The 20,775-nt window shown below is 43.9% G+C and overlaps 1 long non-coding RNA gene across 1 annotated transcript in view; it reads right to left on the bottom strand.

Annotated features, from left to right (window-relative positions):
• Positions 1-20,573, bottom strand: part of LOC143441162 (uncharacterized) — a 54,570-nt gene extending 33,997 nt beyond the window's left edge. Inside the window, exon 1 of the long non-coding RNA XR_013108388.1 lies at positions 20,365-20,573. This is a non-coding gene — a long non-coding RNA (uncharacterized LOC143441162). The remainder of the gene's footprint in view (positions 1-20,364) is intronic.
• Between the last annotated feature and the right edge of the window lie 202 nt (positions 20,574-20,775).

Raw genomic sequence — 20,775 nt, 5'->3', positions numbered from 1 at the left:
GGCGCCTGAAGGAGTCTCAGATCCCTTAGAACTGGAGTTATAGATGGTTGCAACCTACCATGTGGGTGCTAGGAATTGAATCTGCATATTCTCCAAGAACAAGTGCTCTTAACTACTGACCCATCTCCCCAACTCCAAATATTTCTTAAAATATACCCCACAGCATGTTCCTAAGGAAAGACAAAGTTTCTATCCAGTCAAATGAATATGTACCGCTGTTTGCTCTTCTTTGAGTCTACATATTAAAAGTTTTAAAATACTGCTCTTAAAAATCTAATCAAGCTTAATATTGTTTCTAGTTTACCCAGTCATGGGACTTTTTCTTTATGGAAAGCTCACAGAACTGTTACTGTATGGGGTCCACTTTGGAAAACCCCACTCTATTTGACCGGCATGTGTGTAAAGGTGCTTTCCCGTGGCAGTGGAAAAATGCCTCAGAGGTGAAGAGCACTGGCTGCTCTTCTAGAGAACCTGGTTCAGTTCCCAGCATCCATGTCAGGGAGGTCACAATGACCTACAACTCCTGCTCCCATACACAGGCACCTGAACACACATGGTGTACACACACACACACACACACACACACACACACACACACCATACATAGAAGTTTCTAAATCAAATATTTTTTATTTAACTTTTTATTGATTCTTTGTGAATTTCACATCATGAACCCCAATCCCACTCACCTTCCTGTCCCTTCAATACCCAACCTCCATTCTTGCAACCTCCCCCAAAAAGAAAATAAAATCTCATCGTGAAAGCCATAGTGTGTCACAATGTGTCACACACAGTATACCCTTTGTCCATACATCTTTACTTGCAAACAAGTCGTTGATCTGGTTTGAGGCCTCTGGCTTCTACTATACTATCAATACAGGCTCCTCTTTGGGACTTCTCAGATATCCTGCTGTTGCCCTGTTTTATGGAGACCCTGCAATTTTGGAGTTGTTAGGACCCACCCCTTCATATACCTCAGCAGATCATAGATGGGGAAGATGTTGGGACAGGCCAAATCAAAGCCCTGGTTCTGGGCCTGGGTGGTAGAGAGCACCGGGGCAGCTCTCTGCTCTCATGCCTTCAGGACTGGCTCACCTGAAAACACCCCTACTTCACCCCACTCCCAACCCTCCAAACCAGAGCCAGCTTTGCTCTGCTGCCCAGACAAGGTGCAGGGCCCTCTCTCTGGAGTGTTGAAGTCATTGAGGGACAGGGACAGTTCCCTGGTTCCCATTACCTTGAGGCCAGCTTTCTCACCTGCCATAGGTGGTGAGGGACAGGGTGGGGGTGGGGGTGTGTGTGACATCTCTCCCTCACCTATGCTACTGCATGGCAGACAAGTGGCAGGACCAGCTCCCCCATGTTCACGTCCTCAGGATTGGCCCATCTGCAACTCCCGGGAACAGTTCTACTGTGCTTCCTGTAGGAGGTGTGGGACTGATCTCCTGTAGTACTGCAGCTGGTAAGGGGCAGGGCCAACTCTCCTGCTCTCATGCCTTTGGGGCCAGCTCTCCAAGTTCCCCGAATGAGGGGTAAAGCCAGCTCTGAACAGCCCTCAAAAATCAACATGGCCCCAGAACAGTAGCTCAGACCAGGGACGTCTGTCTGGGTTTTAATGGTAACAGACCCCTGCTATGGCCCTAGGTGTCAACAAGGGCCAGGACCTCACCACGTAGATGACATCACCAGCCACTCACATCAGGCTGTTCCTCACTACCCTCCAGTCTCCAGTTCTGCCTCTCTTCATTGTGCCCACATCCTTCTGTTTTTCTTTCTCTTCCATTCTCCATTTGCTTCCTCACCTTAGTGCAGCCCATGGCCTATGAGTGTCTGGAGTCATCTCAGGAGTGGTCTCAGAAGTGCTCCACCCATGCCATGTGGCACCAATCTGGGGTCATCTTGAATCAAGTCTGCCCTCCTGGGCCTGTGAGGCACTGGGCTGAGGGTTGTCTCAGATATGATCTACCCACTCAAGTCACATGGCCCTGGGTGGGGATGATCTCAGGGGTTCACTGCCCCCCTAAGCCTGCATGGCACTGGGCTCGGGGTCCTCTTGTGACTGAACTCCATGGTGCTGGACTTGGGGTTCTCTCAGGCTTGTTCCCTGTCTGGCTGTGTGGTCCTGGGATGGGGACTGTTTTGGGTATGGTTTGCCTGGGGCCTCATGGCTCCAGACTGGGGTTTCAAATCAAATAATTTTTAATAATGCATTTCCAGCCTGCAAGATTTCCATCCCAGAGGATGATATGATGAGGCACAAGTCTCATTTTCGTTTCTACCTCTCTGTCTATCTCAGTATTTAATCTTCCTTCCTCCGTTTACCCTCGTCTCCACTTGGGTTTAGGTCACCTGGATCCTCGGTAGTAAACTAAATCTTCCACCTCTATAGATGACTGAGAGACCTCTTCTCTAAATCCCCCTTGGCCATTCTGGGTTCCCTCATCCTTATCCCCTGCTTCAGAAAGTTTGTGATCCTCCCCAGTAAGCAGAACTCTGCACAAGGATGTGCCTGTCACTGGTGAGCATCCTTTAGCATTCGGCCCGATTCAGACCCTCCCTCCTCCCTAGCAACTTTGAAACCCCTTTCTGAGCATTGAGTCTGCTATAGATTGAATTCTGTGCCTTTAGAACTTACATGCTGAAGTTCTAAACCCCATACCTCAGAATATGACCTTATTTGGAAAAGGGGTTGGTGCAGATGTAAGTAATTAAGTAAAGATGAGATCATATTGGGGTAGGGAGGGCCCCTAACCCAACATGACTGGTGGTTCTTATAAAAAGGGGAAATTTGGAGACAGACATGCACAGAGGGAGAACACCATGTGAAGATTGGAGAAACCCTGACACAAGCCAAGGATCTACCAGAAGCCAGGAGTGAGGCTTTTTCCTCAGAACTTTCCAAGGGAACATGGCCCGTCTGAGACTTTGGTCTCAGACTTGCAGCTTCCAGAAAGTGAGAAAAGATGTCTGTTGGGTAAGCCTCTCAGGTTGTCATGCTTCGACCCAGCAGCTCAGCAGATGAACTCATGGGGTGAAGTCTCTGTTTACTGCCCCATTCCAGTCTTACTAGTGGATCTGTTCCTGAAGCAGCTCCCTCAGGATGGAAGAAGGTGAAAGATAGTAAGAACCAAGCCTCTGAGCAGCCCCAGTGCCAAAGCCTCTCTTTGTTGGGATCCTACCAGTTCCTGTGATACCTCAGTAGCAGCTGCATGAGTACACTTGTGTGTTTCTGCCCTGGTCTTAATTTCCATCCTGTCTCTGCCCTCTGGTTTATCACCCCAGACTCTTCTTGTGGTCTGTGGGAGTGACACTGTGGCTTTCCTCCCAAGACTCTGGGCTTACTCCCGATTTCTGACAACGCAGTGGGACACTGTCTCACCAGGAAAGCATTTGTACTATGCCACACCAAACACCTACCAGATGCAGAAATGGGATTCTGGCTTCATAGGGGGTGAGGCCAAAACTTCAGGCTCTCTCACAACATTATCAGGCTGAACCCTCTACTTCCCCCCCCCCACGCCCCATTCCCCATGGAGATGCATAGGCTGCAGTTTGCCTGTATTCAACACTGGCAAAACCACTACACCTAAGGGTATCAGATAAACATGGGCACACCACTGACGTGAGGGCAAGATAATTCCTTGTTGTGGGCACCGTCCTGTGTATGGCAAGATGCCCAGAAGCATGCCTGGCCTCTCTACATTAAATGTGAGCAACAACCTCCCTCTTCCAAGTTATGACAACCACAAATGTCTTTAGATATTGTCAAATGTCCTCTGGGGGCAGGGGTGGCAAGGTTGAACACAGTCGAGGTCCACTGAGCTAAAGTAACCTCAAAGAACACTGACTTTATACTGGGATCTTAAAATCCAAAGTCATTTTATTTTATTACTTCAATGATTATAAGAAATCATCTATTTGCTGACATCAGTTATATAAGAAAAACCTACAAAGGGGAAAGAAAAGACTAGAAGAATGTGGTAATTTTGGTTGTCTTGAGTTTTGGGTAGTAAATTTTTAAGTGAATTGTATTTGCTACCTATTTTTCTGGATTCTTTTTCTTCCTTCCTCTCTCTCTCTCTCTCTCTCTCTCTTTCTTTCTTTTTCTTTCATTTTTTGAGACAGGGTTTTTTTTGTGTAGCCCTGGCCATCCTGGAACTTGCTCTGTAGACCAGGCTGGCTTTGAACGCAGATTCACCTGCCTCTGCCTCCCAAGTGCTGGGATTAAAGGTGTGAACAGCCACCACCCAGCCTGGATTTTTCTTTTGTTTACCATATTGAGTGTGTATCAGCTTATTAATGGAAAAAATCTATTTGGCTATTGACTTTGGCATCTTTTTGTTGTTGTTGTTGTTGTTGTTGTTGTTGTTGTTGTTGTTGTTGTTAGAAATAAGAAAGACCCTGCTGCACACAGGGTACAAGTTTTAGAGAAGAACAGAAGGAGGAAGATAAAAGAAAAAGCATGGTTTAAATTCCAGGAACTGTTAATATGTACCCTGCCCTATGGAGTCAAAGCTAAGTGTGGGGACAATTATAAGTCATATGGAACAATGGGGGGTTCATTACTGAGGTTGTGCAAATTGCTGGAGTCTGGGCTAGCCTGAGATTCATTCTCATGCCTGTCGATGACGATCTAGTCACCAGCCTGTCCTTGGAAGGCTCAGTAGGGTCTTCCTGAGTAGGTGTACTCTTTTTTCCTGGCTCCTCCAGACTAGGACACTTCTAGGAAGAAGATGGTGGCAGACACCATTCATCATTATTACTGTGTCCCACCTCTGTCACAAGTGTTCTTTCTTCTCAACCATTTATGGAGCCAGAACAGTAATTCCTTTTTCAGAGACAAAGACCCAAACTCCATGAGGTTACATGGCTTCACCAAGGCTACATAGCCTTTTAAGAGTCAGCATCAAAGAATCCAACAGCATCACCAAATAATCCACCCGCTTCACTGTCCACTTTTCCAGGTGATAAAAATGATACCCAAGGTCACACAACACAGAGCTGTGCTAAACACCAGTCTCTAGTGTCTTGGTGTTGCCCTTTGCACACACACAGCAGCTTCCATGTGAAAAGGTGGAAAGGGAATGACATTCCAGTAAAGGATTGCTGAAGTCAGGATAACATTGTGATATTTATTTATTTATTTATTTATTTATTTATTTATTTATTATTGTGTGTGTGGTATATGACATGCATATGTGAAGATCAGAGGATAATTGTGTGGAGCTGGTTCTCTCCTTCGACCTTTATGCTGGTTCTGGGGACCATGTTCAGATCACTGGGCTTGCAGGACAGGTATTCGTATCTAGAGCTGACTGGCTGAGGTCATATTCTGCCCCTCCGGATTGATGAAGTGGCCGTGGTGCTTGCCATCAAGCTTGATAGCCTGCGTTTGATCCCCTGAACCCACATAGTGGAAGAAGAGAATTGATTCCTGGGAATTGTCCCGTACATATAAGCCATGGTGCATACATGTCCCCCTCTGCTGCTGTGCCCTACAAATAAATACATGTGAAAACAAATCTGCCTTCATCCCCTGCCCCAGTTATTACTTATATTCTCAGGGCTTCTGTGTCCTTGTTATTTAAAGAAAATGAAGGTAATATTTGCCTGCCTCTGCCTCCCAAGTGCTGGGATTAAGGCAGGTGCAATGACCACCCAGCCTGGATTTTTCTTGTATTTACCATATTGAGTACGTATTAGTTTATAATTGGAAAAAAAATCTATTTAACCATCGACTTTGACATTCTTTCATTAGTAATAAGACCTTGCTGCTCACAGGGTACAAATACTAGGCAAACACAGAGGAGAAAGATAAAACAGAAAGCATGGTTTGAATCCCCAGAACTATTAATATCTCCCCTGCCTTCCCTTTATTTTCTTTAAGGAAAAAAAGTGAGAATATATTTAAGAAGAAATAAACTAATTTACAAAGACACTTAGAATACCCCTACAAACTGAGCACTCTGGAAACATTACCTGAGCTAAATTTCACACGATGAGCTACTGAGAAATTGGGCAATGATTTGCAGGAAGCATTTTTTTTCTCCTAATTTAAAGTAAATTGCTATCAGCATTAAAAATCTGGGAAAGACAAGTAAAGCCAGAGGAACAAGAATAGTCACCTGTGATGGTAACTAAGTTAAACTGATTTATTACTGTATAAATGTATGTGTATTGGTTACTTTTCCATCGCTGTGATAAAACACCATGACTAAGGCAACTTATAGATGAAAAAAAATTTGGTGGGGGGGTCTTATGGTCCCAGATGATTAGGGTCCATAAGGGTAGGGATGGTGGACAGCAGATGTGGTGGCTGGAGCTGGAAGCTGAGAGCTCAAAGCTTATATCTCCCACCACAAACAGGAGTGCAGACCAAACTCAAAACAACGCAAGTCTTTAAGACCTTAAAAACCACTCCCAGTGACATACTTCCTCCAACAAGGCCACACCCTCCTAAGCCTCCTCAGACAGGTCCACCGACTGGGCACCAAGCATTCAGATGCCAGAGAGTATAGGAGAGTCACTTCAAACCAGCACAGCCTTGGGGATGGTGCCAGGGGCATTATATATGCCACAGCATGTGCACAGAAGTCAAAGGACAAATCCATGAATCCCTTTCTCTTCTTTCATCTTTACATTAGTTATAGAGCTCAAACTTTAGGTCATGGGGCTCGCGTCTGCTGGCCCGGTGGTAGCTAACTTAAATAAAACAAAAGCACTTTTTACTTTGCAAACATCAAGACATATAGAAGGCTGGAGAAGGTCAGAATGGAAGAATCCTGGTGTCCTGAGATTCCTAAACTACTAACCTTTGGGCAATCCTTCTCAGTAACAGCCTCACCTGCAGCTCCTGTACCCCTGCCTTCAAACTTTTGGGGTGAATTCCAACCCCGGCATGATTTCGTTTTTCTATGTTTGGTATGTACCTCCAAAATCTGTGTCTTTTTTAAAAGTTATAATACCAATGCCTTTAAAAGTTTATAATATGTTACTATCATGTTGCCAGTATCTTTGTTTCCCTTGCTGTCACAGAGATATTTATTTGTTTGAGTCAGGATCCAAATCATACCCACATGTTGGGCTGTCTAATATTTCTTAAACTTCTTTTAATCCCTAGGTCTCTCCTCTGTCTCTTCTTTCTCCTGGCAGTGTGTTTGTTTGGGACACAGAGTCCTTTGTCCTATAAATGTTTCATCTCTAGATCTTGCTGAGGGCATCCCTACAGTTTTCCCCGTATGTTCTGCCGGCCTGCATGCTTCGTGTAGGCTTATAGTCATGCAGGCATAGTCCAACTCGGATTTTATTTGGAATTCAAACTGCATTATGAAGAGTATGATGGATTTCCATTTGGGAGACATGTATCTGTATCTTGATTTCCCCTTCTGAGAAGGGAGCAGGCTTTGAGGAGCATAGCTCAGATCCTTGTGGTTTGTCTGCTACATAGACTGATGATCTAAATTTATCAGTACTTTCCATTTATTAACTGGGGTTTTCTGAAAAGAAAAATCTACCTTCATCACAAGATACAATTCACACAGGAAGAACAAGATGAACATGTAAGGTTCTCTTTCTTTCTTTCTTTCTTTCTTTCTCTCTTTCTTTCTTTCCTTCCTTCCTTCCTTATTTTTTCTTTCTTTCTTCCTTCCTTTTTTTCTTTCTTTCTTTTTCCTTTATGGCCAACTTTCAAAATAAAGAGCCAGAACTGGGACATAACTCAGTGATAGACCAGTTGCCCCACATATAGGTTGACTTTCAACACCACAGAAAATAAACAGATAAATGAATAAATAAATCTCTCGCATAATTCAAAAGTGACTAGTGAATTTTGTTCCTTTGTTCAGTTGGTATCTGTATATTAAACCATGCATTTAAATTTACTTCATCCAGTTGCTAACTTTATTTCTGCTCAAATGGCTCTTAAAGCAGCACTGTATTACTTAATCCCTAAAGGCTTGGTAGACTTTCCCCATAAAACCATTTGAGCCGAGGTGCTTTCTTGTGGGGAACTCTGTTTTCTCCCACTAATTGGTCTGTCATTTTAGGTAGGCTGTATTATTCTAGAAAATTATCCGTTTCATCTAAATTTTCAAATATTTTGTGTAGCGCTGAGAAAAACAGTTTCTTGTGTTTGCTCTTCAAATTTCCTCTGCTTTGATAGTTACTGCTGAATACCAAGTGGCCAGGACGTCTAACTTTAGGAGTTTGTGCTCTCTCCCCTCCTTGTGACCATTTTAGCAGTGGTTTGTATATTTTATTCATTATTTCGGCCTTGGGTTTCTTCATTCATTCTATCTGTTAATTCATTCATTTCTATTTTCATCTTCATTAACCCCTTCCTTCTAGACAATTTTGCATTCCTCTGCTGTTCTTGTATCTTGAATGAGATGTTCGATTCCTTTAATTTCATATTTAGTGATACTGCTATTTTTTGATGTTAGTCACTGCCCTCTATTAACTACTTTGGCTGAATATATAGGTTTAGTTATTTGTGTTTCTATTATCATCCCCCCCCCAAACCTTTGTATTTCCAACTTGTATATCTAGCAGCTGCTTAACATTAAAATTTTTTTTTATCATAGCTGGGAAGATGCTTCAGTGGATATAACACAGGTTGCTCTATAATCATGAGTTCAAGTCCCCAGCATCCACAAAGCCAGATGTGGCTGTGTGTGCCTGTAATCTAGCATTGGGGCATGGACATAAATAGATCCTGAGAGCTCACTGGCAGGACAGTGTAGCTGGAAAACAGTGAGCTTTGAGTTCAGTGACAGACCCTATCTGGGGGCAGAAAGATACTCTCCAGCCTCTGCATGCATGTGCACAGGTATCTCTCTGGCTTCTGCATGGATGAGTGCATAGGTGTCTCTCTGGCCTTTGCACACATGAGCACATGTGTCTTTCTGGCCTCTGCGTGTATGGGTACACAGGTATGTGCTCCCACACTTGCATGGTCACAATCCTGCCTTGTCAGAAATCAAGATCAAAAGCCATGCTTTTGAACTTTAATTTGCATTTATGTTAAGATCTTTGCCTGTTGTCTATTTTTGCCCTCTCAGGAGCTCTGCCTTCAGAGCAGCCTCTCCGGGAGACAGTAGGATCTTGCTCTCAGCCAGACTGGAAATCCTTTTCTGGAACTCTTTTTTTTTTGTTTTTTAAGAAACTCATGCAATTTTACTGAGCTGACTGATACGTTTGACCCCAGCTCTGACATCTTATTTTATCTTATGATTAACTTTTAATATCATCTTTATCCCTGAAGCTTCCCTTACTGCCTTGTAATCCCCCTTCCCTGGGCTGAGTTCCACATGGGTCTCTCCGGTTTTCACCATCCTTCATGCTGGTGTTGGTGCTATTTTTGTGTTCTCACCGATCATGTATCATAAAGCCTGGAAGCCTTGGGCTGTTAAATCACTTAAGAGTCAGAGCTCGGCGGCCTCGGGTGATCGTCAGGAATGAAGAGGCTGTTTAGAGGGGCTAAGCCAGACCTGCTTGACACAGGAATGAACTCAGAGTTTGAAAATTAAGAGACAAAGGGTGTTAGGGGAAGAAGGAGCTGTTTCTGGGAGCATCTCCTCTTACTTAATGAGTTACTAGATTTGTGGCTACCCGGTCTGGCGGGTACATCTTTCAGCCTGCGGACCCAGAGGTGTCACGGGCTCGCTCTGCTGGATCCCTGCTGCCCTTTCTGTGAACTGTGACACTTCCTGTCACCCGTTTATTTTCACTTCTCCCCTGGCAGCTGTCCACAGCAATTGGCATGCATTCGAAATCATTTGCTACTTACTTGAGAATTCACACGACGGGGGTGGGGGGGGGGGGGAGAAAGGAGAGGAAAACAACCATTCCTGGGGACACCGCATCACCATGAATTTAAAAGGAAAATCAACACTGCAGAAAACTCATTCCCACCTCTCTCTCTCTCTCTCTCTCTCTCTCTCTCTCTCTCTCTCTCTCTCTCTCTCTCTCTCTCTCTCGAATGCCAAACAAACCATAGGAGGGAAAGAAAAGGAAAGTTAATGGCCGGGAGCGAGGGGGCGGGGGCGGGCATGTGCCAGCTGTAATCCCTCTACACCCCCAGACCCCTGCAAAGTAACTGGGTACATAAAAGAATTGAGCCTCAGCCCATTGGCACCCTGATTGTTACATCTGCTCTGCATTTCAGCCCCTGACTTATGGGCCACAGACAGAAACTGCATTTGCTGGGCGGGGGGGGGGGGGGGGGGGGGGGAGGCGTCTCTGGGGAACTTTGATTTGCTCTTAAATGCATGGATCTTATTGCTAGTAAACTCGAAAATTCGGACGTTAAATAAGGAAGGGGGGAACCCCTCAGAGGAAGGCAGTATTGTCCCCTAGAGATTTGGTTCACACCCTTTTACATTCAAATGGCTGGCACTGACACCCCATGGACTCTCTAAGCCCTGGTTTCCCCGCCTAACCACTTGGAAATAGAATATCACACAAGGGTTTTTAAGTCAGTGGTCTTCAAACTGTGGGTGCATGGCCAGACCAGCATCCCACTAGTTGGGATGTCCTTACTGTACAGCAGCAGGCCTATGCAGATACACCGCTATGACTTGAATATGAGCTGTTTCTTCTAAGACTCAGGCTGAGTTTGTTTGTTTGTTTGTTTTTTTCTTCCCTCTCTGCTATCTTCTCTCCTGTCTCCCTTTCCTTCCTCTTTCCTTCCTTCCCTTTCTCTTTTCTCTGTGTAGTGTGAGATCAAAACCAGTGCCTTGTATATACTAGGCAACTGTTCTGCCCATCCTCATCCCCATCCCCACCCCTTCATACTGACACTTGATTGCATTGTGGGAGGATTTGAATGTGAGGGCTTTTAAGACAGTCCTTTATGCCCTTCTTGCCAGACTGGGCTAGTTCTCTCAGAAGTCTCCCTCCTATGTTCACGACACTCTTTTGTGTGTAACCCTGCTGAGATTAATTAGCGTTCTTTGCATGAACATGGGTGGGAGGTTGTTTACAGGAGGAGGGGGTAACTTATCACTGACTGAGTCACTGAAGGGATGGACTGCCCTTCTCCCAGCTAGGCAAGTTTCTAGCCCTCGGTGAAGCTTGGATCACATATTAAGAATTCCTTGACAAGTCAAAAACAAATTACCTACCTTTGCTTAGTTTGAACGGAAGTACTTTCCATGAGTATAGGGGAGGCATATATTAAAGACAGGCAATTAAACAAAAATCCAGTGCCCAGTGCGGGATACAGCTTTATAAATTGTTGGTCACAGGTGTCCTAGAGACCCTTTAAACAGTACAAGCTATTGGTCATTGTTCTTGGTGACCCACCAACACTCAATAGTAAGACCCTATTGTTGACGAGGAATATACTTTGGTCACAAGACATAGAGAAATCTGGCTGGAATCAAGCTAAAAGCATCTTCCTGCTGGCTAACTTTCATGGTGACAGAAGGTGTTATGAAGGCTGCTGAGGGGAAAAGTTATCAACGGTCTTACATAGCTTCGGACCCTACAAACTACAATAGTTCTTGGCCCAGCAAGATTTGCCTATTGGTGGAATAATAGCTAAAGGTTATGGGGGGAAACAACTGTTTTGATTGGATTTCAGGACTACCTCACAGTCCTCATGCTTGGTACTGCAATCTGACCAAGAGCTGATGGCTGAGGAGGTTAGAGGCCCTCGAAGGGAAAATGGTCGCATGGGTGAAATGGTACCTCCTTATACATATTTATATTCATACCCATCCACTGCTTCTGTCACCATCAGAGAAGCTTCATATTGCACACAGCAGGTAGCCAGCTGTTAATGCAAAGACTCACAAGTAGTCAAAGGGCCAAGGATGAGGGACAGTAAAGTATTTGGTTCTAAATGGACCATGTATATTACACCTTGCAAGGGCCAAGGAACATCAAGGAAGAAAAACCAGAAAGAAGAAAAGAACTAGAAGAGGATGCTAGCGCAAAGAGCATAACATGTCTTCTGGACATAACATATCCATTGCACGGGTGCACACAAAACCTCCACAAGGTTGGACTCATCAATCCTTCTTCATCGGAAGAGGAAGCTCATGAAGCCCCACCCACCCTGAGGGACTGTTGACAGTTAATGGTATCTTGGGGGAGGGGTATCCGTTTCTGCCACCAACAAGTTGCCCAGGTTCCAGTAAATAACCTCTGACCCATGCTTAGGTAAGCAGCCCTGATTAAATTCAGTGGGAAACATACAGAAAGTATGACAAGACACAAAGCAGGAAGGAGACTTGTCAGAAAGAAGGGCTCAGTGGGAAGAGAGGTCACAAGAAAGGGCGATAGGTGAAATGCCTTGAAATTTCATTGTAGAAAGTGTATGGAACGATGTAATTATAAAAATTAAAATTCAAATGGGGGTGGGGAGATGGCTCAGCCCATAGAATGCCCGCCGTGGAATCAAGAGAAGCTGAGCTTGGTCCCAGGAAGGACCTCCCAGCTTGTCCTTGGCCAGAGTCACTCCCTCGCTACTTCCTAGCAATAGTTAATCAAAGATTGGCTAGTCTCATTGTTTCCGATGTACTTTCAGATCATTTGTGATTGTATACGGTCTTGCTTCAGAACACCTACCTGTTGGCTTATAGTCATTCTATTAGATGCTTGCCAGAATGAATACCCCCTCCCTCACCCCCTCACTTCTTCCTATTTTCCTATTTAAAAAAAAAAAAAAAAAAAAAAACTTGTCTTGCTGAGGGTTCAAGGCTGCTCTGCCTTCCCTTCCTGTCCTTCTGTGTCAGGGTTGAGTTGGAGGAAAGCCGAAGCCCAGGCTTGTAATAAAGAGACCCTAATACTATTGCATCAGAGACGGCTCCTTGGTAGTCTTTGGGGCTTCAAGAATGCTCCCTAGCACAACAGGATACATGCTGCTTTTGGTCTAATGACACTAACCCTACTAGGAGATGGTGAAGGAAAAATACGGAGAGTGACTATCTAGAAGGTAGCCAGTGGCCAAATCGTCACCTACTTCAGGATTTTTATAGAGGAAAAGAAGCCATACTTCTGTTCTTGAAGCAGTTGGTCCTGAAGTTCTCTTTCTCTTTAGCAACTAATACAGGAAATGCAGATGCGGCATACAGAAACACACCATAAACTCTTCACACAATAGGAAACAAGACTGAAGCCATCTTAACCCCAGATAAGGACCAGGCTGTGCACGCAGTCCACATTCAACAGCAGTGTGATCTAGATGTACGTAGTAAGTGCCCTTAGACTCAACATGAGGGTAACATGAGATGTAGCTATAAAATGCTGTTTATGAGAGGACACAGGATAGTGCGAATATTAAACAAATGTCAAGACTGTTCTCGAGATTCATTTTTCAGTACTGTTGTCCTGTTTTGGCGGAAACATATATATTACTTACTTTTTTATTGTTGTGACCGAACACTGTGACTAAGGCAACTTATAAAAGAAGCATTAAATTGAGCTTACAATTTCAGGGATTGGAGTCCATGGTGGCAGAGCAAGCAGCAGAAACGGTTGAGAGTTTATTTTTGTTGTTGTTGTTGTTTTGTTTTTTTTTTGAGACAGGGTTTCTTTGTGAAACCTTGGCTCTCCCAGAACTTGCTCTGTAGACCAGGCTGGCCTTAAATTTAGAGAATCATCTGCCTCTGCCTCCCAAGAGCTGGAATTAAAAGCCACCACTGTTCAGCTGAGAGTTTACATTTTGATCTGAAAGCATGAGGCAGAGAGAACATAGAGTCTTGCCTGAGCTTTTGAAACCTCAAAGCTTATCTCCAGTGACACACCTCCTTCGATAGGGCTGAACTTCCTAATCCTTCCCCAACATTCCAAGTACTCAAACATCTGAGCCTATGGGGGCCATTCTCATTCAAACCACCACAGCATGGACACGATTTTGATTTCCCACTTTATTAGTTTCCATGGTTAGGTCTATTTCTCAGCCATTAATCCATTATGTAATGTGCAACCAGGATAATGCCTGGGGCATGAGAATCTAATGATGGCACACACAATGCCTTGGTCTCTAAAGAGTTAACTGCCGTCACAGGAGGAAAGAATGGAAACATACCAACATTAGAAGCATTTCAACCTTTAGAAGCAAAATCAGGGACTTAGTCTGAACCAAGGCAATTCAAGTTTTGGATGTGTATAAGCACTCACACAAATACCTGCTGCTTACCCAGGCCATTTGCATGTCTGGTGGAGAATCATAGTACATATAAGTATTCTGGCTCAGAGAAGAGCCCCTCCCAGTTTCTCAAAGGTATCTTGGTAAGGACTAAACATTGCAACTATCAGGGAGCCTGTATGTGTTTTCTGCAGCATCAGAAAGACAGACATCTCTCTATTCCCGTGCATGTTCTTTGGAGAACAGAAGATTGACTGGAGATCACAGCTATGAAAAATGAGGCAAAAATGTATGTATGATTGGTTCAATGAGTTGAACTCACATTCTCATGGCGAAGATAGGAAAAAAGCAACAAAATCAAAGTAGAGCCTCTGAGCCCACTGCTAAAGGCAGATAAAAGTCTCACAGCCCAGAGCTGTCTACAGAGGCAAAGAATCTCCTCCTGAGAGCCCCCTTGGCCCCATTAGAAGCCAGAGCTAGAAGGCACCAGTGGCCTGGACTTGGTTTTCTATTTGTGGTCGGTAATTGCTTATGAGTCTCAATTCCTGTGTGTGTTGTGTAACAGTGTCCATTCCAGAGTTACGTAGAGAAGAAAAGTCACCACATTTGGACAATAAGAGGGGTGTGTGTCCTTTAATTTTCCTTTTAAAGAAAGGAAATAGTAAGAAAGGGAAAGAGAAAGTTTAAAAAGAGCGAACTCTGGTTGTCCTGCCAAGTTCAAGCCCTCCCCTCCCGACTCCAGCCTTGCATTGATTTTATTCTAAACTCTGTTCTAGACTGTATTCGATTCTAAGGGAACCAAACAGGCATTTGCTGTGTGATACCCACAGTCTCCCATACATCTGTCCTCACTTACCCATGAATCTTCCTGAGATTCCTCACTGAGACCTGGAGCTTTCAGGGTTCACCCCTACACCTGAGTGGCTTTGTCTGAGCCCCTTCACCTGCGGTTGAGATGTGAGAGTTAAGTTGAGGTTAGAAAAAAAAAAAATGGAGCTTTAAAAAAAAAAAAAATGTCTCAGACATTTTTTTGCTAAGCCATAAATCAACAGTGGTTGAATTAAAACAGATCGAGCCTGGCTGGGGTTTAGACCTCCATGAGGTCTCTGGCTAGACTTGAAGGGGGAAAAAAATTAATACTAAAAAGAAAAAAAGAAAAGAAGTCAACTCCTGTGCATGTCCAGTTTAAAGAGAGAGAATTCTGCTTAACGAGCGGCCTTTCTAATCATTGCTCCATTAGGGTCCACACAACACTTTCCCCCACCTTGACCTTAAACCTAGTTCCCTCTTCCTTCTCTTGTATTTACACCAAGGCTGGCAAAGAAGATCGGAATCTGTTAGACAATCCAGAGCCCACCTTCCAGAATCCTTTCGGTATCCACAGAGTTAGTGTCTAATCTTTAATCTTGACCTTCATGAGAACATACTCATTGCTTCTCTAGTCCCTGGTTTGGAACAAAGAACTCCCCATGATGGACAATGATGCAAGGCAGAATGCCTGGCCCAGAGGGTGGGAGGAGGCTTGACAGGCAGCTGGCCGACTATTTCTTCTGGGAGGCTGGTCAGATTTAATGGAAGCCTCTCTGTTTTCAGAGGCAAAAGCAAAGCTGAAGACCATTTATTTGAAAGTCACCTGTGATTTTTTTTCTTTTTCCAGAGATGATGTCTACAGAGAACCGTGACTGTTTTAATCACAACTCTTTGGGGGCATTTTTAAAAGAAGCATCATAAAGTTTCTAAAACCAGTAGATTTTTGAGAATACGTTGTGTTTCGTTCTTTCATTCTGTGGCCCCACAGCTTTGCAATTTGTATTATTTGGAAGCTGTAGATATTTAAGAATTATATGTGGGTTTCCCCAGCTTGTTGTTTTTTTTTTTTGTTTTTTTTTTGTTTTTTTTTTTAATTTTGATTCTCCACCTTTAATGTTTGGGGCTGTATCTCAAAAGGATGGCTACTCTGAAGCTGTAACCATCAGGGACCTGCTTTGCTTTCCGTTTGGCTAACATAATGACCAAAATGGTTATTTTATGGGCAATTTAAGTCCTGGAAAGCTAAAGCACACAGATATTTTACCAATATTTACATAAGGCAGACAAACATCCAAAAGACTTTAAAACTCTCTACTTAATTCACTTAAACAGCATAACTTGAACTGCATCACATGAAGGAAACGAGAGAGTCTAAGAACCAAGGAGGTGTATTTGGTCTCTGATCTTGTCTGTGAATATATTTCTATGCCTCTATTTATGTTTGATTTTATACATTTATTTAGTTGTTTGGGGGGGTGCATTCTCAGGTCACGGAAACATTGTGAAAGTCAGTTGACAGCCTAGGGGACTTGATTTTCTCCTTCCATTCTTTGGGTTCCAGGAACAACTCAAGGCAGTAGGCTTGGCAGCAAGCTACCTACTGAGCCATCTTGCCAGCCTCTTTTTATTTGTTTGTTTATGTGAGACAATAAACAACACATTGTTTATTATTAATTGGCCTCACATTAGAGCTAGGGCTGACCTATGTAGTCCAAGCTGGTCTCAAACTTCAGCAATCCCCCTGCTTCAGCCCCCTGCCCACCAAGGGCGAGGATTGACATTATAACTGTGAACCAGCACACTCAGCTACCTTTGTCTATTTTATGCAAAATTTCAAGAAGCTTTTTACAAACATGTTAACACTTTGGAATAAAACAGCTAAAATCCACCTTGCTGTAGGGGTTCGTGCTGTGGTTTTTTGTTTGTTTGTTTGTTTGTTTGTTTGTTTTTTCAGGTACTCACAGTGAGTCTGCTAACTTTCTTGTTCTGGAATGATATCCCTATTTTTTTATTCTGAATGTCCCAAAGCAGTCCACCCCTTTGCTCCTCTCTTCCCTTTTCTGTTTCCTCTCTGCTCTTTGCAGTAGACTCGGACAATGTCTCTTCATTTCTGGAGTTTTTGATTCTTTTCCTGTAGATATATTTTAATATATTATCACTTAGGAAGGGGAAGAAGGCAGAAAAAAAGATATGGGGAAGGGCAGAAGGAGAAGAACGAAGGAATAAGTCAGTGAGCTCATGATTCTTTTAACGTGGCACAGAGCAGACGACTGGCAGCTGTGGGGTTCATCACTTGACCCTTCACCCTTGACCCACTCCCACGTGATTCTTGTTGGAGGGAGGACATCTAAATCTAATTTCTCCCATCCCTTCTATAGTAAGTCAGTTAGGTGCACCCAGGACACCTGTACTATCTGAAGTGGAACATTTTATTGGCTAGCTACTAAACATAGGGAAGTTTCCCTGAGTGAAAGCAAACACAGTGCCTGTGTTTCAGAAGAGGGTTTGGTAAGCCACAATCTCACTTCTGCTGCCTCTGTCTTGCAGCCACAGGCCACTCAACACTAAACCCTCAGCCGGCATCTGGAGCTAGGATACCGGAAGTAGTTAATGCCTTTGGTCAAGCAAGTCTGGCTTTCTTAAAATGAAAAATTATGAGATGGACACTTTGGATGACAGTGAGGACTGCTTTAAAACTAACTCGAAGGCTGGCAAGATGGCACAGTGGTTAAGAACATGGTCTGCTCTTCCAGAGAGCCCAGGTTCAATTCTCAGTACCCACATGGCAGATCACAGCTGTCTGTAAGCCCAGTGCCAGGGGAGCCAACACCCTCATACAGACAAAACTCCAGTGCACACAAAATAAAGATAAGCAAACAAACAAACCCCAAATCCTAACTTGAAGATTCTATGTAGGGTTGAATATAGTGGCCCAGGCTAGAACCTGAACACTCAGGAGGCTGAGGTGTATTTATCACCAGCCTGGGACATAGAGTAAAATCCTGTCTCAAAACAAAATAAAACTGTTAGACAGTGTTTTCTGGCCTTCAGAGTGTAAGCATAACTTTCGATCTATCCAGCAGGATGCAACGGTATCTTTAAAACACAGGAACAGGACAAAACACAGTGGGGAAGGACAATAGGGAACAGAACAGAGCATTCCCACCTAAGGTAATGCTGAGTTTGGTTTTGTCAAACAGAACTGTGATAGAAAACACTTTTTAAAAATTGTATGCTACAGTGAAAAGTAGTTAAAACCCTTGAGACAGTCTTAGAGAGACCTTTGTCCTTCCTGAAATATGACTTCGATTCAGCAAGAGCAAGTTTTTGTTTTGCAAAACTTTTGTTTTGTTTTCACAAAACTGAGTACAACTCCTGAAATAAAAAGAGAGCCTCCAACAAGGTAGTTTTGAAGCCAGAACAAACAAACAACAAACAAAACCTGTGCACTGTGTTAGGTGCAGTGGAGTTCTGGGTCCCTGTTGTCAAACAAACAAAACTGAGATGCAACAAATACAAAAATAAAGCAAGCCAACAAATAAGACAAGAAAACAAGCAGACGCGGTTACATAAACACTGGCCCAGGTGAAGGGGATTGTTTAGAATATCACTGAGAAGAGGTAACCTATCTCCTACAGCGGTTGGAGAGTACGCAGGATCTTCTGATACATTCTAAGTACCAAGTGAGTATTCCTGAAAACATCAGAGATGCTGCAGAAAGAACCCGAGTCTTAAGGTAGGAACACCATCAGTTCTTGGGCTGTTCTGACTAGTAATTGGTATTTATTGAGAGTGGAAGAAATGGTGGTCCATGTTGTTCCACAATGGTGGGACAGTGGGCACCTGTAGAACTTATACTTAAGTCCATGTGTTCTGCCCCACACAAATAGTCTTCTGCCATGGTCCATGTACTAGGAGGCATATCATAAAGGATCCCATCACCTGTTTCCCTCCCTCTCTGGCTTCTAGGTGCATCTGGTCAGAGGAGATTAGCAGTTTGGACCAGGAAGAGGCAGCACCGTTCCTTCCCCGTTCTTGTTCTACTGAAGCACCTTGATCCTGTTCAAGGCTGCAGCTTTTTGACATGATGGCTCCTACCAGTTCCTCCATACCTCAGCCTTCCCTTCAGTCCAAAGTACACCAAATGTCTCCATTTCCCTTGCAGGTTCCATCAACCCTGATCATAAGTGGTTATAACACACACACACACACACACACACACACACACACACACATATCTCTTAGTTTGAATTACCCAAGATACTGTTTCCTTTGTGGGCCCTCATAGATGGGCTAGTTTTTCTTTTTAAATTAAAAACTAACATTAAACGTGTAAGCCAAGAACTTCTCAAAGCACTATTTCTGTGCTCATTAAGTTTAAGGTATTTTAAGTTCTTGAGACACCCTGGAATCATTTTAAATAGTATTTACTATTGTAAGCATCACAATGGTTAGGTTCAGATCGCTTGGTTTCTGGATAAAGAAATGGCCAGGGGTAGGAAGATATGGGCTGGAGTGGGGTGGGGTGGAGTGGGTGGGATAGGATGGGGTGGGTGGGTGGGTGGGTGGGATGGGGTGTGATGGGATGGGGTGGGTGAGGTGGGGTGGAGTGGGGTGGGGTGAGATGTGGTGGGATAAGGTAGAATGAGATGGTTGGTGAGGTCCATTTGGGTATCTAGAAAAGTTCCAGAGAAGGAACATGCAAGTCTTAGGACAAGAGAATGCCTTACCAAGGGAGTTTGGCGGTCACTAAAGAAAGGGTCACATGGGTCTGGCTTCCTTTCTCCAAGAGTTTCAGTAAGGAATGGAGAATGAGAGGGGGACATTCAAGAACAGAGCTGTGGACAGAGACACAGCTCAAAGAGAGAATGTGGTCTGTGCTCAGCTTTCACCAAAGTCTGTCGCTGTGTTGGTCCCTTCTCTCTGATTTCTTTCCCCTCCCTGCTATGGGAATCAGTCATCAATTTCAGCTTCTGAATGAACTCAGTTACCCTTCCCTAGTGCATCTTTTCTTTCGGTATCACTGGGCTTGCAAATTTGGATATTTTTCAATGTTTCATTTCTAAGCCATCAGGTCTGAGGTGCTGAAGTGGCTGGAGCAATCAGAAACCAGGTATGGATCAAACTATAAATAATTAGTGAAGGCAGGCAGTAGACTGTCTCCTAAAAGCTCGCTAAAGGGCAGGGTCTGGCCATTCTCACTCATTGCGATTCCTCAATGCAGGGAACATAATAGATGTTTAATAAATATTCATGTAGTACATTTTGATATCAGATATTGATTGATAGCTTATTTAAAAAAAAAAAAAAGTCTTCAGGATGAGTTCTGAGCCTAAAGGTCAGGTGAAAACTAATGGAAAGCACATTCCCCTGAAGTTAGGGGCATTATGATTCCAATCTTAACCTGACACATTTCACCTAAAATTAGAGCCGCCATTGAGGAAGTTCCTTGGACTTACCGAGGCTCGGGTATCCCCTCCTGCTTCCCTCAGCAGATGAAAGGGAGCCCATCTGGTACAGGCTGGAAACCAGATGTGCACCAGCAACCAGCATAAAGGTCCCCTGTGCTTGCTATCCTGTCTAGGAAGTCAGAGAGCTTTTGGGAAATGCAGAGAAATGGCCAAATTGGTTTGCCAGGGAATGCAGAAACCCAACTGACCCTGTGATTGGATTTCATCCTCTGACCACAAGAGTGCCAGGCAAGGGAAATAACTGAACTTTTCCTCATCTAAAGCCCTTTAGGACGGACTGATTGAGTTCAACCTTTCAGGCTTTAATTTGCCTTCTACCCAGAAGGTCCCTAGGGAAACCTGGGCACAGCCCTTCCCCCTAAAACTGGCCTAACTTTTTTACACTTTGGTTTCTTTGAA

This window comes from Arvicanthis niloticus, chromosome 1 (assembly GCF_011762505.2).
Source record: "Arvicanthis niloticus isolate mArvNil1 chromosome 1, mArvNil1.pat.X, whole genome shotgun sequence".
NCBI lineage: Eukaryota > Metazoa > Chordata > Mammalia > Rodentia > Muridae > Arvicanthis > Arvicanthis niloticus.
Note: the sequence above shows the minus strand (reverse complement) of the source record. Positions and strands in the feature narration are given on the sequence as shown.